This window comes from Musca domestica, unplaced genomic scaffold (genome assembly GCF_030504385.1).
Source record: "Musca domestica strain aabys unplaced genomic scaffold, Musca_domestica.polishedcontigs.V.1.1 14, whole genome shotgun sequence".
Lineage (NCBI taxonomy): Eukaryota > Metazoa > Arthropoda > Insecta > Diptera > Muscidae > Musca > Musca domestica.
The window spans coordinates 17814392-17835649 of record NW_026712192.1 but is presented as its reverse complement, the minus strand read 5'-3'; the positions used below and the strand labels follow the sequence as shown (position 1 = coordinate 17835649).

At 37.8% G+C, this 21258-nt stretch overlaps 1 pseudogene; it reads left to right on the top strand.

Annotated features, from left to right (window-relative positions):
* Positions 1-21258, top strand: part of LOC131801133 (uncharacterized) — a 191628-nt pseudogene that overhangs the window by 28614 nt on the left and 141756 nt on the right.

Genomic DNA, 21258 nt, shown 5'->3' with positions numbered 1-21258 from the left:
TTTTGTTACAAGTGCGAATTCCTTGATAGATATTGAACTCTGCACCAAAAATAAAAGGAAAGCAAATGGGGAAAATCTTCGTTCCATCAAATAATGTGATTTTTGAAGCTTGGGCGCCACTAATCGTATGTAATGTCAATATTCTAAGGATTTCCCGAATACAATTGTTACGACTTTTATTTTGGAAAACGGTACAATAATTCAACAGCAAAATATGTCTAAAGCTACACTTAGACTTGAGTTGTCAAAAATACTTAAGAGATAAAATTATTTTTCGTTTGTCGACATTGATAGAACGTATTAGTTGGTTATACTGACAGCTGTAGCAGCGGTAGCTGTAGCGACAGCCCTGTAGCCAATGACCGTATAAACAAATACAATTTCGAACTATTTGAGACAATTCCAAAAAGTTATTTACAAATCAAATTCTCCGTAAAAAAAAAAATATTAGCAAATTCAGAATTTGAAAGAAGAATTGTGTTGAGTTTCAAAGTGGATTTCCAGGGTGAATAGGGGCATTTCTATACCCTCAGCTATATGGCTACAGAGAGTATCATAGTCGAAATAACGCCCAAATCCGTTTCAGGACATTTGGAGTCGACCTAGCGAGGTCTGGCTGGTTGGTGCTCACTATAACTTTCCAAGGGAATATCCGATTTCGTCCAAACTTGGTACATCGTAATATTAACAAACTTAGATGGAGTTAGGAGATGGGCAATATCGGTCCACTCCTTCTGGTACCTCAATTCAGCCTAAAAGCAAGTGCTTCGAAAATCAGTGAAAATCGGTTCAGATATAGCTATAGCTCCCATATATATGTTTAATCCTATTTGGTGTTAAAGTCCCTCACTTGCGTTATATGCACTCCAAAACAATGATATTTGATACCGGGATCAGATACTACACGAAAATACCTCTCGCAATTTTTATCGAGATCGGATCAGATTAGGATATAGCTGCGATATTTATCTTTATGAAAATCAGTTTAGATATATCTATAGCTCCTATATATAAGTTTTTTTCCAATTTTAAATATTTTTTAAAACAATTCTTATCGAAGTCATATCGAGCACTATACAGCAATGTTATTTGGTACTAGAGGAACCTCCGTCAAATTTGTTGAAATAGATTCAGAATTGGATATAGTTCCCAAATTGTGACTACTCTAAAACCATGATATGCATTCAACTCAGCTGGAGGAACATTCAAACACTTCAAATTTATTGAAATTTCTTCAAGCACTGGCGCGGGGAGGTTTTTTGTTCCGACGTTCGTTCATTAATTCATTCGATGGATCCCTGTTAAGGCATTACCTCGTTAAGCCATAAAAGTAAAAAATGGCTACGAAATTAGGATTCGCCATTGGATTTGTCTAAACAACAAGCCAAACAAATAACTTCGTTTAGTAAGTGTCAGCAAAGACGTTTAGACCTTTCACACGACTTGTTAGTAGCACCAGCAGTCGCTACGTGTGTGTGTTAGTTCCTTGTGTTGTTGACAACGCATGGTGAAAATGAATTGTTTAACGGTCCTTGGAAATTCGAGTGGAGTAGAGCAGGCACGGGCACAGAACTTTTGTGTGTTTGACGGCGGGTGGTGGGGTAGGTGGTGTGAAAAACTTACACCAAAAACGTAGAGGAATCAACATTCCTTTCACACGCACGCACACGCTCAAACTCAGACATCCTTAAATCGCCAGCATGGCACGCACATTTTCCATTTTGAGGGCATATCGTGTGTGTCAATATATATGTAGTTTGAGAGTGTGTGTGTGGGGGTCTTAGGATGAGCGCCAGGATATTTGTATATCTTAATATGCTCAAAGTTGTGTGTAAACATTTTGAACGAATCCACTAATCTCCACCGCTCATGGTTATGATAAATCTTAGTAAACCACAAAATTTTTCGCTTCTTCGTATCTCCCTCATCTTAAGGACCGCAACTAATACCAAACAATGCCGGAACCAAGAAGCACGTCTCTCCCCCCTCCCCCAACCCCATTGAGGAATGGGAAGATATGTTTTTGTAATATTAAGTAATTTTGAAAAGTATTTGCTCGCCTAGTTAATTTCATAATTTTCTTTTCAATTTTATCTCAATTTTCGTAATGTTTTAGTTTTTGTTCGTTCGCTACGCTCTCATCTTCCATCACTGATTTATTTTCCGTCTATTCTTGCGTTCTCTTTCGTAGGTATCATGGATGCGGCGAAAAGGCGACGAACTGGCACTTATTACATTCGGCCGCCACACATACAGCGGAGAACCCCGTTATTCGCTGGAGTTTGAGGAGCCAAACGATTGGAAACTTTTAATCCAATACGCCAACGAACGTGACGAGGGTCCTTATGAGTGTCATGTTTCATCACATCCGCCTTTGGTGTTGTTAGTCTATTTGACTATAATTGGTGAGTATCACAACAGCAGCAGAAGATCTGCACACTCACCAAGTGTCAGTTGTACATATACTATATATAATTCAATTACATACACACATACATATATACACAACACTTATCCTCACTGACACCATTTCATCAGTTGGCAAAGAATAAAGGCAAATATATTTTCTAAGAAGCCCAAGAATGTGGGGCCTTTAAGTAAATACTGATCGTCAGATATTAGGGAAGAGAGAGAGGGAGTGGGTAGGTGGGTGAGTAAAGTTTAGACGTCTCAGAATTTTAAATCTTGAAATGAAATCCAAAAGGGTCAGATAAGGCTGGATTTTTAAATCCATACAACAATGGTACGAACAGTATTAAAAGGTACTAAATATGGTACTCTTTGTATTTGAGGAAGCAGCAGAGCTAGAAATAGAGCTTAAATTTGGAATGAGGAATGCTGATGGATAAACTACTGTATGATAGATGTACCAAAGAATTTTTTTGGAAATTCGCACTACAAATGTGCGAAAAGTACTAACATGTACTACATTTGGTACCATTTCGTATCATGTGAATGGTTAGAGCAAAAAAGGAGGTATTTTTCGAAATGTGTACTTACAGGGTTGCCCATATTCGACGGACCTTTGGGCCCATTCCAATCGACGAGGCTTGTCCGCAGGCAACATTCTTTGCGTCAATTGAATTTTGTACGGGAACAAATGCAAATCAATGCGAATAATCCGTTGTAAAGGGGACCGAGCCACGCCCAACTGCTGAGAACGGCGTTTTTGGGATGTTCGTGGGGACCTCTCAACACTGGCTCGTACGGCAGCGACATTCTCGGCCGATCGCCTTGGTCGACTTTTATATGGCCTCTTCGGATTAGAAAGAGCCTTACCTGTCGAACATTTTCGTATAAACGCTTAATGGTGTTCTTAGAAGGCGCACTTCTCACATTTTTTAATGTTTTAAAAGCACGTTGAGTTTTCACAATTGACTTCTTGTATTGGTTCATGGTAAAAATCTGCCTGGACTGACGCTTCAAACGCGGTATGTCATTAAGCGATGTGACATCTCTGTCAAAAGTTATGGCGTTGCTAGATGGGTCCGTCGAATATGGGCAACCCTCTATGTGCAAGACTGGTACTAAATTTGGTACAATTTCGATTTTGGTTAGCCGATAGAGCTGGAATTCCGAAATTTGCAAATAAAATTACTATTACATTCTAGGGCCGAGGAATGTAAATAGTTTGGGAAATTCGTACTTATGTTGTACTAAATGGTACTAAATTTGGTGCAATTTAAACTTTTGGGAATACCAATGGAGTGGGATTCCTAAATTTAGAAATTGTAATCTTGTTATCGCATTGAAAGACCGAATTATGTTGTGTGTACTAAATGGTACTATGGAATGTAAATAGTTTGGGAAATTCGTACTTATGTTGTACTAAATGGTACTAAATTTGGTACAATTTAAATTTTGGATACACCGGTTGAATTTGAATTGTAAAATTTGAAAATAAGATTTCTATTGGAATGAATGATGTTCAGGGTGACATGGAAAAAACTGCAACAAAGTCAAACGCCATAATTTTTACATTTTTTTTTTTAATTTTATTGAATGAAAGCAAAGAATGCCGGAAATAGCATCAAATTTTAGAATAAGTTTAGATTTTTCGAATTGGTCACCTTTGGCACGAATTATGGCTTTCAAACGGCCAAAACCGTCACCCGCTGTCCGAATGTTGCTCTGTGGTATTTTGGCCCATTCCCGGCGAAGTGCTTGCTTTAGGTGATCGATACTTTAGTATCGTCACAACCTTGCTTTCCAAAATACTCCAGACACTATAGTCCAACGGATTGGTTTTCGGAGATTTTGTGGGTCATTGTGCGCTGGAAATGAAGCGAGGAACCTCATTTTGTAACCATTCTTGGGTGGCGCTCGTGCTGAGTGCGATGGTGCTGAATCCTGTTGGAATGTCCAAGGTCTGCGGCCAAAATGTTTACGTGCCCGTCCAGAATATGTTCACGATAATATTCGGCATTTATTCTGAAGCCACGGTCGATTAATACGAGCGGAGAGCGAACATCGGCTGTTATGACGGCCTCGGTGGAGTTCTGGTGGCCAACCTAAGGTGCACAGTTTCAGCTGACCACTTTGGCAAGTAAACGAGATCATTTTGTTTGTTTACAAACTGCTGGACAACGAATGTTTTCTCATCGGAGAAAGCCAAATTCGACAGTTCACGACTTTCGGCCAAGCGAAGCAACTCTTTAGCTATTTTGAGTCTATTTTCTTTCTGTTGCGGTGTAAGTTCTTGCACTTTTTGGAATTTCAATGGCTTTACTCTAAGCTTATTTTTCAATATTATGAAAATTCGTACTCAAGTGTATAAAATGGTATTAAATTTGGAACAATTTGGATTTGGGTGAATCAATAGAGGTGGTATCCTGAAAATTAGGAAATATAATTTCTTCGGGCTGTATGATGTAGGTAGTTTTGAAAGTTTAAATTTAAGTGTAGTTAATGATACCAAATTTGGTACAATTTGGATTTGGGCGAGCAATAGAGCTGGTATCCTAAAAATTTTAAATAAGATTACTGTCGTAGTGTAGGATTGGGATAGGAATGGGAGTTTTGGAAATTTTACTTAAAGTAGTGATGGATACAACGTATTGAGAGAAGATCGCACCAGAAATGGAGGTGGAGGATTAGCGTTCCTATTGCACCACTCTATCTCGCTTCTGGTAGGCAATAACCGTCTGGTGCTAGGGTATTTCAATGCCATCATGGCATTCCGTCCTAGGTAATGACCAGAGAGGCATGGCGCTGGCTGAGCAAATCGATAACTCCAGGTTTTGCACAGTGAACCAGGACGCGCCCACCAGAATAAGGTGAGACTGCCACAGTTCGCCGGGCATGTCCATCGTGTCCTCAGGTCTGACGAATGACGTAACATGGCAATCAGTCATTTCGCTAGGCTCAACAGACCACCCGATTTCACACATAGGTGTTTTAAGGACATCGTCAAAACTGCAGCCGCTCGCTACCTGCTGGTCAAATGCCTGAAATAAGACCAAATTTCCCAGCAGATAAATCGGGATTAGCAAATAAGCTGTTCTAACCCTAATAACTCCAGAGTCAGGGAACTTAACCTGAAGGTAAACAGGTTAGTCGGTGAGCATAAACGGAAAAGTGGCTAGAACATCTGAGGCATTGCAAACCAGTACCGGAATTTTGGGCAACGGTTAAGTTGCTCTCGAACCCTGGAAAAAAGGATGATGGGACATCTATCACATTAATTTAAGAAGTTACAGATCCGAAGAGGTGCGCGTGTTATTTCAACCGGAAATTCATAGAGCACCCCATGAGTGACAGGGCTAAGAGAAGAAACCTCTTCCAGCCTAGGATATACCACCACAATTTACGTTGTAAGATGTTTCACATGTCATCAGAAGCGCAAAATCATTCGAAGCGTTTGGTCCTGACGGAATCCCTATGGTGATGTTGAAGCAACTGGATGAACCAGGAGTTGAGTATCTCACCAAATTCCTCAACCTGTCGTTAGCCACCCTTATAGTTACCGATGCCTGGAAAATGGGCATGTTGGTCCCGCTACTGAAGCCAGGCAAGGATGTCAGCAAAAGTGATTCATACAGGCCGATATCTTTAGGCTTCATCTAAGCTTTACTCCTCCCCAGCTTAAGAGAGTGTTTCCCAGTAGCTGATCATCAACACAGATTCCGGAAATTGCATAGCACAACAACAGCTTTACACGCCATTTTCACACATGTCAGCAGAGGACTCAATCAGAACAGCCGTGTGACAGAACAGTTTTGGTGGCACTTGATTTATAAAAGCTTTTGATACAGTCAATCATGCCACACTGTTCGAGGACATTGAACTCACCGCCCTCCGGCCAAGTTTGAAGTTCAGAAACAAGAAGTCGAGCTACCGTAGAGTGAAACAGGGAGTTCCCCAGGTGGTGTGATATCTCCGGAACTGTTTAACCTCTACCTTTTTGACATTCCACGCCCTCCAGACGGCATAGAGCTAATAACATACGCAGATGATTGTACACTCGTGGCGTCCGGACCGGATCATAGATGCAATCGGTTAAATGCCCACTTAGTTGATCTAACCGCCTTTTTCACTGCGAGGAATATCCGCCACTAAATGAAGGGAATAACGAGTATAGTCCAATATCATAATTATTTAGGTCCGATACGAAATGGACAATATTGACCCATTCTCTCGGAACCTACGCCATAGAGGGTCAAACATTTGAATAATCATAATAGAAGTCAAAATATATTAAAATAATCGAATATTGGCTGAAGGCTTACAACTGTCGGCAAAACCGACGGATACTTTTTAATTATTTAGCTCTACTTTAATAATCTGCTCGATTTTCCCCGTAATTATTGAAAAAATTGAATTTTCCACTTACTAGTAATGTAAAATGTAGTGTGTTTACATGACACTGTAGTGGGTTATCCAATTCATTTGGCCCTCAAATTTTTTCTGCGCTTTAAAACTTCTCTTCCTGATCATACAGCCATAGGCCTTGTTTATTTGCACACTCTTCCACCAAAACTAAGGCCATTACATCCACAGGCCTGGAAAAATTCTCATTTACTTTACTTCACTTCACTCCAAAATAAATGGCCGTGATGATGACGCTGTATATTTCTTGCTGTCCCAACAAGTACACAAGTATATATATACGCACACACACACATACATCCTTAGTGTACAGTTTATATAGTTGATGATAAAAATGTGTACAATCAATCATTTTGATGCCGAGTGGTTGTTCGCACTTCATTCTCAATTCTATCTTCGTCTCGCACTTCCACATCGTAAATTCCTTGCCAGCCATAAAACCTTAAATTCTTCATGCACACAACAACAGCGGCCACAACAACACCAACAACGGCAGGCAGCAGCTTCGTCATCATTAATGCCCAATATACCATGCGACCATCAAACCGCCACACCCTGCCCACCATGCGACTGTCACTTTTAAGGAGTTGAGAGCGTACTGAGATTTCTGTCACAAGATTATGAATTTCAATTTTCGCTTTTCTCTTGTCCACTTTGTTGATGTGTAATGATGGGCAAGTGAATGGCCAAGATGATGATAATGGAACAATGAAGGCAGCCAGCCAGCCAACCAGCCAGGGAGACATGGACCCAGGTTAATGTTTGTTGCATGAGTGAGTGAGTGCGTGTGGGCGTCATAAATAAAGTACAGAGCAAAGGCGTTAACATGCCATTCCCCCCTGAAATTCTCGACCATTTCGTGTGTCCATCAAAATGACGTGAGCATATCCTTTCAATTACCTACTCCCTGTAACGGACGAAATGCACCAGCACCACCATCCGCAACAGAAGGATGTCGATAATGTTCTTTGGTCTGATAGTATCAAAACCCCAAAAAGCATTTCTAACCGACTATAAAATTAACATTGCTTCGGTTCTAGCTGGGGAAAATTTTGGGAGAAAAAATAATATTTACCAAGAAACAAATCGATATGAACATGGAAGATTTTTGCTGCCTTTCGTTTATTGCATTGGAGTTCTGTTTACACTCGCCCACTTTTATGACCCTGGAGGGAATGTAGGATGGGGGTGGAAATATAAATTTTATGAACAAGCATGCAGACTACAAGTGAACGTAATTGATGTGTGGAAGTGATTTGTTGTTGCGTCTAGGTTTGAAACAAGAAGTATGAAATGGTATGAGTTGAATGTAATTAAAGTCGAACCACACAGAAAAGAGAAACCAGTTTTGCTCCATCCCAAGTAAGGTGAAATCGTTGATTTCTCAGAGAATTGGTAGAGTCCGAGTGGAGTACTTTTTTAAAAGATCAATATTTAAGGAGTTTGGTTATTTGAAAAAAATTAATAATTCACGACTAAATATCTGATCAAAAATAAAAGCTAACAAGTAAAAAAGCTGTAAGTTCGGCCGGGCCGAACTTTTAATACCCTCCACCATTTGGTACAAATTTGGCAAATTCCAAAAAAAAAAAAAAAATCCGTTAAAAATTCTGTTAAAATTTTAAAAATACCGAATGCCTATACGACGACTTGTACCTGCATAGACAACTTTTGTCATAAGTTATTACAATATTTAAATGCGAAACTTGAAGAAAAATCTGTTTATAATGTAGCTAAAATCATTAAAATACCGAATATAGGTGGTACCGTTATAAGGGGGCTATACGAAGGACGTGGACCTGCACAGACAATTTTCTGCCATGGGCTGAATATCCATTACGAACTTCACATGCGAAATTTGAAACAATCCCGGTATATAATGTCGCTAAAATCATCAAAATACCGAATATCGGGGGGTACGGTGTATGGGGGCTATACGAAGACGTGGACCTACATAGCCCATTTTCTGTTTTATGCCGAAGTATCTATTACGAACTTCAAATATCAAATTTGGAACGCTTCCGGTAAATAATGTCGCTAAAATCATCAAAATACCGAATATCGGGGGGTACCGTTATATGGAGGCTATACAAAGACGTGAACCTGCACAGGTAATTTTCTGTCTTAGGCTGTAGTATCCATTTTGAGCTTCAAATGCCAAATTTGAAACAATTCCGGTGAATATTGTCGCTAAAATCATCAAAATACCGAATATCCGGAGGTACCGTTATATGGGGGCTATATGATAACATGGACCTAAATGGCCCATTTACGAACTTAACCTGCCTACTGGCAAAATATACATGTGTGCAAAATTTTAGCCTTCTATCTCAATTTGTTCGAAAGACAGGCAGACAGACGGACATGGCTAAATCGTCTTAGAATTTTACGCTGATCAAGAATATATATACTTTGTTGGGTCTGACGCGAGTATTTCGAGGAGTTACAAACGGAATGACAAAATTAATATACCCTCCATAGTATGGTGGAGGGTATAAAAAGATAAAAAGTATCTGTCGGTGTTGCCGACAGATATATACCCTCAGTCAATATTCGATTATTTAAATGTTTTTAATTCTGTTATGATTATTCGAATAGCTCACCCTCTATGTAGTAAGTTCCGAAGGAATGACCAAGATTGTCCATTTTGTATCAGACCTAAATAAATATGGTAAGAATATTGCGAGGTGCCAGGTTTGGACTATATCGACTACTTCCTTTACTTAATATGAGATAAGTGATAAGTTTTAGAAAATGTTGAAATGTGAGTGAGGTACCAGATATGTCTAGCGAAGTATTCATATGGGCAAAATGACAAGAAAATCGAACATTTATATCAAATTTTATTCGAAATCATAAATTCCATATTCATCTCAGGTATCTGATTGAGTGAAATTCACTCCATTTGGGCTGATATTAGCCACAATAAACCTGAAATCGCTTTAAGGACATATATGAGAGCTATATTAAAATCTTAGCCGATATCGATAAAATTTGGCAAAGGTATTTTCGAGCTTTAAAAGATATCTGGTACCAAATATAGTTGATATGAATGTGAGGGACGGAAACACCATATCCGATGAAACATATTAATGGGAGCTATAGCTATATCTGAACCGATTTTCTTCGAATTCGAAGTACTTGCTTCTAGACTGAATTCGGTTGGATATGCCACAATTCAGGTCATTTGGATTTTTTATTGGCCATTTGGTGCACAATTAACCCGAAATCGGTTGAAGATATATATGAGACTTACATCCAAATCTGAACCGATCTTGATAGAATTTAGCAGAGGTATTTCTGAACTGTATCTAATATCTGGTACAAATATCATTGATGTCGAATGCAATCGAACCAATTTTCTATAACTTCGATATACTTGTTTCTAGACCGAATTTGGTATGTTGTACCAAAATTCAGGACTTCTGGACTGATATTGATCATTTGGTGCAGAATTAACCCAAAATCGGTTGAATATACAGGGTGAGATGTAAAGACAGCAACCAACTTCAGACTGCTGTCATTTCTAAGCCACTCGTCTGACAGCTGTTAAAGTTATTCCAGTGACAGCTCATTATATTGGTTACAAGCGAACAAAAGAATTTTGGTGAGAATTTTCCAGAAGCAAATTTATTCGTCAGGAATTCAAGCGTGATAGTATGATTTTATTATATTTGGCTGGGAAACCACAAGAGGCTACCGTTAGAGCACTCCAGCATTTAAATGTGAATAAATCTTTTGTGTCGCGTACAATCGCTCTGAGTGAGAAGAGAAAACCAACCGAACGGTTTGGCTGTTGATTCAATTCTGTTTTTATTATGAAAATATTTTTCTTACGTACTACTGAAACTAATCTAACTTAACCTAGTCGCAGCCACACAATTGTTCTTATCTATTCTAATATTGAATGGAGAATATTGCAGGGCTGCTTGACATATCATTCAAGTGGTCTTGTGCATCTACTGAACGCATCAATATCTGTGCCTGTGGGTCATAACCTTTATTATCTCACACATTATCGTATGCGTCAGCGCACAAGATCACTGAATTCTTCACATGTGATATTTTATGGCGACTGGGAAATATTTAATTTTAGAACATTTATTTTTTATTGCTACATTTTCCCAGCGCCTCAATCGCACTCAAAGTATGTACAAAGTATTTTGTACATTCTCCCGGGCGGCTTAAATGCGTATGTTAATAGTGGACTGTATTTTATAAAGTTGAATAAATGTATACTATAAAATATTTAATATAAAAATATGAAAAGGAAAATAACTATATATGCTCAAACAATCTAAATATTCTAACTGCTTCCAGGAAACGACTCCATTTCTTTGTCCAGTCCTTTTTGCCAATGCCACCACCTTTATCTGCCGGCTTCATTCTCCATACCGCATTCATAGTCCATCGATGCAGACCTCCACCATTCACGTCGGAAAGGATTACCATTGGCTCCATGGTACGCTCTGCTTTGTCGTGTTCTGTTTTTACGGCCATCGATGATTGCTATTGGTTTCTCTAAGGCAATACCGTTCAAGAACCGGAACCAGAGAACTTTGCTCGGCTTTACCCATTTCTTCGTTGTATTCTTTTTCATATTCGTTGGAATACTCTTCAGGAACCGGAACCAGAGAATTTTGTTTGTCTTTTCCCGTTTCTTCGATTAATTCCTTCCCATATTCGTTGGAAATGTCATTTTGTTTTTCGGTTTCTTCATTGGTCAGGGCAGAATTTTCTTCTTCTTTTTTCCGTTCCTCAAAATGAGGACTTGCCGGCGGGAAAAAATCCCCAGAATTACTTTCCAAGACTGGAATCTGTTTTCGTTGAACAGCATTATGTTTATTCTTAAATTTTCCACTTGTTTAGACATGTCATCTCTCTCAGCTTCCAAGACTTGCCGCGCTCTTTCCGAGCTAGCCAATTTTTATTGACTTTCTCTAACTTCATTTTCAGATGTCGCACTTGATCTTTCTGAACACAATGTTTTTCTTCGAATTGTTCATCTTTGGCCCTCAGGTTTTCTTCATATTTGGCGAGCAGATATTTTTCGTGGGCCTTCGCATTTCTCAATATCATTTCACTTTTTTTCCACTTCGATTGTTAGTTGAGAACGCAGTTCGATTGCTTGTCCCTGCAGAGATTGTAAATTATTTTCATAGGCTTGCATTTGTTCGTGCAAACCATCTTCTAATTCTCTGTCGTAATCTTCCTTTGTTTCGACATAGTTAAGTTGTCTGTTTCTTCCACTGCTCTTCCCAAGTAAATGGTCATATTTCAGCGAGAGTATCCATCGTGATGGAGGTTTCATCGAATCTTCGATTTCTTCATCGATGTCCAAGCCTGTGTAATTGCGACTCCGGGTTGCCTAAAGCTTCATTGCTGATAACATACACATATCCACATCACAGGACAATGTCTTCATATGGGTTGGAAGATATTTTTGGTGTACCCTCAAGTACCGTCGTAACTGGTAATATGTGTTTTCTACCAGTACCTTCCATGCCGCGACGTGTTTCACCTTTTCAAAGGCTGACGTCGACGTTAATAGTTGGAAATAGTCTGCCAAAGTGGTGATATTTTCTTCCATTTTTTTATTCATTTTTATTTAATGTTTTAGATGGGACTATTTGTCTCTTTTAAAACTTTTTTATATTGCCTTCTTGGCTTTTTCTATTTTTGCTTTTTTCCAGTTGGGACTTTGATGTCCTCTTTTCAAATTGTATGTTTTTCTTTTATTGGACTTTGTTGTCCTCTTATCTCTTTTTTTAATTAGTTTTTTTTTTTGGTTTTGCCCCTATGGCGTGTTTTGTAATTTTTGCCCTTCGGTCTTTTTGTAATATGTTTTTATTTTTTTTTATTCTGCCTCTATGGCTTTTTATTTTTTGCACTATGGCTTTTTCAAATACTTTAATCCCTTCGACTATTTTTTAAAATGTCTCAGCAGACTTTGTTTTGTAGCTGTTCTCCTCTTTTTTGAAAAATAGCTACTTCTTTTTTGGTTATTTTGAGTTTCTTACCACTGGTTGGGGATAACTCAACCAATTTAATTTTAGGTCGTCGATTCTTTATTATTCGAAGGACCAATGAGTGAGAAGAGAAAACCAACCGAATGGTTAGGGTGCTATTTCAATTCTGTTTTTATTATGAAAATATTTTTCTTACGTACTACTGAAACTAATCTAACTTAACCTAGTCGCAGCCCACACATTGTTCTTATCTATTCTAATATTGAATGGAGAATATTGCAGGGCTGCTTGACATATCATTCAAGTGGTCTTGTGCATCTACTGAACGCATCATATCTGGCTGTGGGTCATAACCTTTATTATCTCACACATTATCGTATGCGTCAGCGCACAAGATCACTGAATTCTTCACATGTGATATTTTATGGCGACTGGGAAATATTTAATTTAGAACATTTATTTTTTATTGCTACATTTTCCCAGCGCCTCAATCGCACTCAAAAGTATGTACAAAGTATTTTGTACACGCTCGTTACCGTGGAGCGGGTAGAGTAACCTGACATCAAAGAAGTAGACGGAAGAAACAGCGACGCAGTAGCCGAAAATGGCTCCTGAGCGAGCATATCGCATTATTCCATTCGGAAATATTGAAAAATGAGCTCCAGGTAAATCCATTAAAATTCCAAAAAGTACAAGAAACTTACAGCGCAACTGAAAGAAAATAGACTTAGAAGAGCTAAAGAGTTGCTTCGCTTGGCCGAAAGTGGTGAACTGCCGAATTTGATTTTCTCCGATGAGAAAGTTTGTAAACAAACAAATGATCGTTTTGGCTTGCCAAAGAGGTCAGCTGAAAATATGCACCTTCGGTTGGCACCAGAACTCAAGCGCGGCCATGGTGACGGTGTGGGCCGTCATAATAGCCGATGGTCGCTCTCCGCTCGTATTAATCGACCGCGGCACCAGAATAAATGCCGAATATTATCGCGAAAATATTCTGGATGGTATATTAAAGCCTTGGGCACGCCAACATTTTGCTGCAGACCTTAGACATTCCAACAAGACTCAGCACCATCGCACTCAGCACACGCCACACAAGAATGGTAAAAAAATTAGGTTTCTCGCATCCATTTCCAGCGCACAATGGCCGCACAATTTCCGGATATAAATCTGTTGGACTATTGTGTCTGGATTATTTTGGAAAGCAAGGTTGACACTAAAGAATACCAAGTGTCGATCCCCTGAATCAAGCGCTTCGCCGGTAATGGTCCAAAATACCTCTGAGCTACATTCGGGCAGTGTGTGACGGTTTCATTGTCCGTTTGAAGGCCATAATTCGTGCCAAAGGTGACCAATTCGAAAATATATAAACTTATTCTAAAATTTGATGCCATTTCCGAAGTTTTTTTGCTTTCATTCAATAAATTTAAAAAAAAAATGTAAAAATTGCAGTTTTTATATCTCACCATGTACATGTTTCATCCTATTTGGTTATTAAGTCCGTAATTCGAAAATATCCATTCCATATTCGTTACAAGATATCTGCCAAATGTTGTCAAAATCGGTTCAGATTTGTATATAGCTCTAATTTAATATTTTACTCTAATTTGACATAAATGATGCCCAAACTCTGGCTACATTTGTCCAATTGGATTGAATTTGGATCATACGATAAATTCCACCATAGAATCTGTCAATTATGGTCCAAATGGATTCAGATATAGTTATAGCTTCTATATAAATAATTTATTCGATTTATATTGAAATTTTTCAAAGACAAAGTTTATATACAAGGTTATATACAACTGAAACAAGTAAAAAAGTATTCCTCAGTTTAGCCGACAGATGTATACCCTCAGCCAATGTTCGATTCTTTTAAAATATTGTTACTTCTGTTATGAATTTTAAAACTCTTGACCCTCTATGGAGTGGGTTTGGTCAATATTATAAATAATGAGATGTACCATGACTGGAATGAAATCGGATGTTGATTTTGCTTTTGATGAACTTCATGTATATCCAAAATTTCGAGCGTTTGTGGTGGAGGTACCCGAAGGAGAGGACCGATATATTCCATCTTACTGCCAGATTTTGGTTCATAAAAAAGTAGGATGTGTGAAATTTGAAGACAATCGGACCTTTTGATGGAGTGGACCAATGTTATTCATTTTGGCGCCTGACCTAGAACTGACGCAAATATTACGATTAGCAAAGTTGGAGCAAAATCGGATTATCCTTTCTCTTTCTGTGCCAAAAATATATTTTTTGAAAATTTCGACCTTTTGTGAGGGAGGTACCAGAAGGAGTGGGCCGATATTGCCAATCTCCTAACTCGATCTAAGTTTGACAAAAATATTACGATATGCCCAGTTTGGACTAAATCGGATACTCTCTTCGAGAGTTATCGTGAGCAGCAGCCAGCCACACAGAAGGACGGACGGACATCGCTACATTGACTCCAAATGTTATGAAACTTGGTCCAAGGAGACTTAGGGTCTAAAACCGTTATTTCGACTAGGCACGTTTTGACCGTATCAAATTGTATATACCCTCTGTATCTCACCCTGAATACTCTCCATAACAATAATATTTGGTACAAGTTATCAGATACCGCCTAGAAATGACTTGGTCATTTTTTTTTTTCAAAATCGGCTCAGATTTTTATGTAGCCCTCATAAAATTTGAAGTAAATAAAGCACCCACCCAGTCACGTATGACCAATTACATTGAATTTTGGATTATAGCACGAACATTCAGTAATGGGATTGCCAATTATGCACCAAATTGAGTCAGATATATGTTTCCTTCGATTTCATGTTGTAGTCTTTTCAAAATCATAATATGCAATCTTGAAATACATGATAAGTAAGGTCACATATAAGCGACGGAATACTTCCTTCAAAATTCAAATATTTCTCATGTTTAAATTTCATTCCATTCCAAAGTTCAAACACTTTAAAGATGATTTGATTTACTTCACACAAATTCCCAATATAAACGCTTATTAGTTACAGATACTCTGCTAAATATGCATGGTTGTGTAGGCTATCATGCAGTTGACAACGACCGTCTTAAGACCCGGCTTACTGAATGTATTTTTCTTAAGAGTATTAGATATTCAACATTTAATGCAACAAATGTTAATTTTGTGGGTCAATTATTCAAAGGTCCAACCAAAAAAATATATTTTACATTTAAATGCCTAAGAAGAGAATGTTTAAATATATTTGTTTCATACATATATGTATGAATATTGTAACAAACTACAGATGTAAGAGGGTGCACATACCCTCACATACCAACACAGCTTGGAAGAAAAACAAAAATTGAAACTATCGATAACGCAATATTTTCTCACATAAAAATTAATAGAAATTTCCTCATATATGGTACATTGGACGGACGATCGAACCGACGGACGGACAAGATACGTCATAGGCAAAGTGACACAAGAGGCGTAAAATATTCAATGGAGCAAAAATTGATGTGAATTGAACATTTAAGCAAAATCGTCATCGTCATCAACATCATCATCGATATCCTTTTGTGGAAAAAAGGTCATAAGGACAATTGTGAATAAAATATTTATAATTTTTTATACACTGGTGGCCAAAACTAACTAAAGCAACTTAAATCGCAAAGACAATAAATGTCCTTTAACTTTTACAAAAATAAACAAATCGTAATTATTTTTCCAGTTTTAAATGAGGGGTTAATTCACTTTTAAGAAACTAAAATTAAAAATACAAAAATAATTTGAATGAAAAATAATGTGGAAAACTAAAATGACCCAATTTTTTGCTTGGTCAAAACTAAAGCAACTTTTGTTATTTTTATTTTAAAATAATTAAATTTTGGCTAGTAGTCGATAGCATAACCATTATTTTTGATAGCAGCTACACACCTACGAGGCATTGAATCTATAACACGCTCAATTTGATCCTTGGGTGTGCTTTCCCAGGCACCCCGAATTCTTTAGAAAAAGTTGTGCTTATTTATTTCCGAAACTCGCTTGATCTTCCTATCTACGATACTCCAAAGGTTTTCTATGGAGTTTAGGTCAGGTGATTGTGCCGGCCATAACAAAACATCAATTTTTGACTCCCGCAACCTATATTTGACAAGTTTTGATACAAGTTTGGGATCATTGTCATGCTGAAACACCCAAATCAGCCGAATATTTTACTCAGCGTAAGGGTACAACGTGATGTCCACCACATCTTTGTAAACAAACCGATCCACAACTTCCTTTATTTTATGGATAGGCCCAAATCCATAGAAAGAAAAACAGCGCCACGCCATTTTTGACCCACCCTCATGCTTCACTGTACCTTTGCAACACTGCGGCTTGAGTCCTTCATTTTTTGGTCTTCTCGCCGTAAATTTTTCACATCTGGGCCTTTAATTTAACGTAGACTCATCTCAGAAATAATGTTATTTCCATTGAGCTTGATTCCACTTATATTATCGTTTCCCCGAAAGCCTTTTTGATTTTTTTCAGATATAAATGGTTTTTTGATGTCTTACGGGCATGCAGACCAGCTGCCACTACTCGTCTACGCACTGATCTCGAGCTTATATCCATGATTGCTCTCTCACCAATCCAGTTGAACTCTTAAATGGTTGTTTTTTATTTCTTCCACAATTTGTGGATCAGTACGGGCTGAAGTTTTTCATGGCCTTCATCCGTTATAGACTGTTACTACTCATCCAGTTTCAAAAAACCGACTTAGTATACAGAAATAATTATGAAATCACATAAATATTATGAAATATTTATCGGAAATCATTTTCTGTGATATGTTTTTTGATAGTCACTGATAATTTGCTGTTTTATTCAGGTACTGTATTTGCTTCTAGCCATTTTTAAAATTTTTTGGCAGTACTTAAAAAACGAAAAGAAAACACGTACTGTTGTAAAAAACTTCTCAAAAAGGATTTATGACAAGCGAAATTGTCGAAGGAAGCAAAAGCGATAAATATCACAGGAAAAACAACTGAAATTGAAGCGGTTATATGAATATACAACAGAGTTGCTTTTGTTTTGTCCAAGCCAAAATCGGGTTAATTGACTTTACCAAACATTAATTTTTATATAAAAAGAATTTTGGTTTATGTTTTAGGTTTTTAAAAAGTGAATAAAGTACCTTATTACAAGAAAACTTTCTCATTTTCTTAATTTTAAAAAAAGTTACAGGGCATTCATTCTCCTTGTAATTTCAGTTGCTTTAGTTTTGGCCACCAGTGTATGTGTGCGTTGGTGTGTCTATGGTGGCATTGTATTTATGTATGTTTATGAGTAGGAGTGTAAATATGATAATCTGAATGTGTATATTTATTTGTTTATTATGAGATGTGGCCAAAAAAAAACTAACGGAATGACAGGCGTACAATTATAATATATATTATCAGGTTATGTTTATTGGATCGTATTGTATTATTTGTGAATATTATTGGCAAGGCAGGTGACGATGGAGGAGAATTATTGTAACAGAATTTCTTGTTAAAGGACAGAATGGTTTTCGTGGAAAAATGTTAAATAAGAAGAAGAAAAAACAAAACGGCAGCAATGAGACTCAAAATCAGTAGCTTCCTACCTTTTGTTTCATAGAAATCGGTCAAGTGAGGAGTGTTGCGCATTTTTAAAATAGCTTTATTTGGTGAAATTTAATAATAATTAAATATTAAATTATTATAATTAAAAATAATCGAATTCAGACAATTCAACTATTTTGGAACAATAGGAGTCAGTAATTTTCTACCAAGTCGGTTAAATTTTCCAGCCAAATTTGCTGTTATTTGGTGTATAGGATTTTCACTTGATATTAATCACCTTTGGTGGTATAACACTAAATACGGCCGTATTTTTAGATTTTCGTACTGAAAGGATACGAAAAATACTACATGTTACCATATACTGTAGTATGGATTTTCAAAACCACCTCCATATATTAACCATAGACACCAAGTGACGTAATTTTAACTGCTGACAACAAAAGAGATCTAAATAACAACTATCGGAATTCCCGCCTTATTCCTTCACCCAGTACCAATTTAGTGTTATTTAGTAGCATTTTCAAAAGTACCCCCATATTTTAACTGCTGACAACAAAAGAGACCTACATAACAAATATCAGGATTCCAGCCTTATTCCTTCACCCAAATCCAATTTGGTGTCATTTGTACAAATATAGGATGCCTTTTCAAAACCACTTCCATATCTTATCCACAGGCACCAAGAGAGACCTAATTATCAAATTTCGGAATTTCAGCCTTATTCCTTCACCCAATTCCTAATTTAGAGAAATTTAGTAACTTTTGTACAAATATAGGACTCATTTCCAAAAACACCTTCATATCTTGACATAGACACCAACTGAGACCTAAAAAAAAAATTGTTGGATTCCGATTCCTGCCTATTCCTTTACCCAGTGTTAATGTTATTTAGTAGTTAGTAGCTTTCGGACAAATATAGTACGCATTTCTTAAACTACCTCCATATCTTAACCACAAGCACCAGCAAAGACCTAAATAATAAATATCGGGATTCCAGCATTATTCCTTCATATACGACGAACACCGAAATTGAGGTCACGTGTACGATACAATTCCTCCTGGTTGCTGGGATAAGCTCACAGGGGGCCAGGATCTGTAACAGAAATTTATAAAAATTATTTGGGCTTTATTTGGAATGGAAGCCTACAAGCGGGGTTCCACTTATCGCGGTGATAAGTACACGGTTAAGTACACCGTATGGCTTGGCGTCGGTGGTGTTCTCGGCATTTTAGGAGACCTGTCTAAATACTCCCGCACGTGGAACCAAGGATTACGGACACCTCAGAGGTCCAAACATGAGGTATTAGTTATGGAGACCCAAGGGTTACGAGCACTTTATATTGTAAGAGAATGAACCCAAAGGTAACGGATACCTCAGAGGTTGCAATACAAGGTACTGGCTATGTGGACCCAAGGGTTACGAACGCCTCATATGGTTAAGGGCGTGGACCCAAAGGTTACAGACGCCTCAGAGGTCAAAACATGAGGTATTAGTTATAGAGACCCAAGGCTTACAGACACCTCAAGAATGAAACGGTGGACCCAAGGGTTACGCATGCTTCAGAGGTTAAAGCACAAGTATTAATTTGGAGACCCGAGGGTTACGAACATCTCATAGGATAAGCGTGTGGAGCCAAATTTACGGACACCTCATAGGTCAAAACACGAGGTATTAGTTATGGCGATTCAAGGGTTACGGACACCTCAAAGGCTTGAGCGCGTGTACCAAATGTTTACGGACAACACAGATGTCGTAATACAAGGTACTGGATATGGGGACCCAAAGGTTACGAACTCCTCATAGCGTAAAGCGCGTGGGCCAAATGGTTACGGACAGCTCAAAGGTTAACAAATAAAAAAGCAGCTAAGTTCGACCGGCCGAACTTTAGTACCCTCCACCATTTGGAAGGAACATGAAAAATTTCCAAAAATTTCCGTCGAAAAATACCGCTTGAATGAAAACCGTTAAATGGAAGCTATGGAAGACGTTTTCAAACAATTCCGTGTAGAATGTCGCTAAAATCATCAAAAACCGAATTTCGGAGATACCATTACATGGTGGCCATACGGTATCGCGGACCGCTATATCTTCGAATATGACATGCTTGCAGACAAAAGACTGATCTATGCAAATTTTTACCTTCCTATCATAATTCGTTTTGACTCTAGCGTGATTACAACAGACCAACAGTCTATATAAATACACGATATTTCCAATACCTCATAGGGTAAGAAGCGAGGACTCAAGGGAAATATTGGTATTACTGCTGGTGGATAGGGCTGAAATAAACAGATAGTTTTTGAAATGCGTACTACAATTACACCGCGTGACAAATTTGCCTTTTTTTTTCATATTACGGAAATATCGGCTTAAATCGAGGGGCATGTTCGCACATCTTCCACACTTTTGGACATTTCCGAATTGAGATTCCTCGAAATCCGTGGATTTTATGTATATATGTAGTGCCTTCGGCAAAATTGTAGACAGAAATATGAGGAAATTTTGGAAAAATTGTAACCCTCAAGCGAGCCAACAAAGGGGTCTTTTAGCATCTTTTTTTTAATAGGGTTAAAAATATACCATGAACCCACATTTTTCATTTAACCATGTGTTTTATTTAATTTCACCAATTTACTTTAAAAATTTCTACACCCAGGCTAGCAAAAATATCAATTTGATAAGCCCTTTTTAGCACTTATTTAAAGATACCTCCTAATTTTAGTTATTGCTAGGTTTTAGGCCTTGTTTACCCTCCACCATAGTATGGAGGGTATATTAAGTTTGTCATTTCGTTATAAACATCGAAATATACATTTTAGAGCCCACAAGTTATATATTCTAGATCATCATAGAATTCTATGTCGATTTGGCGATGTCCGTCCGTCTGTGGAAATCACTCTAGCTTCC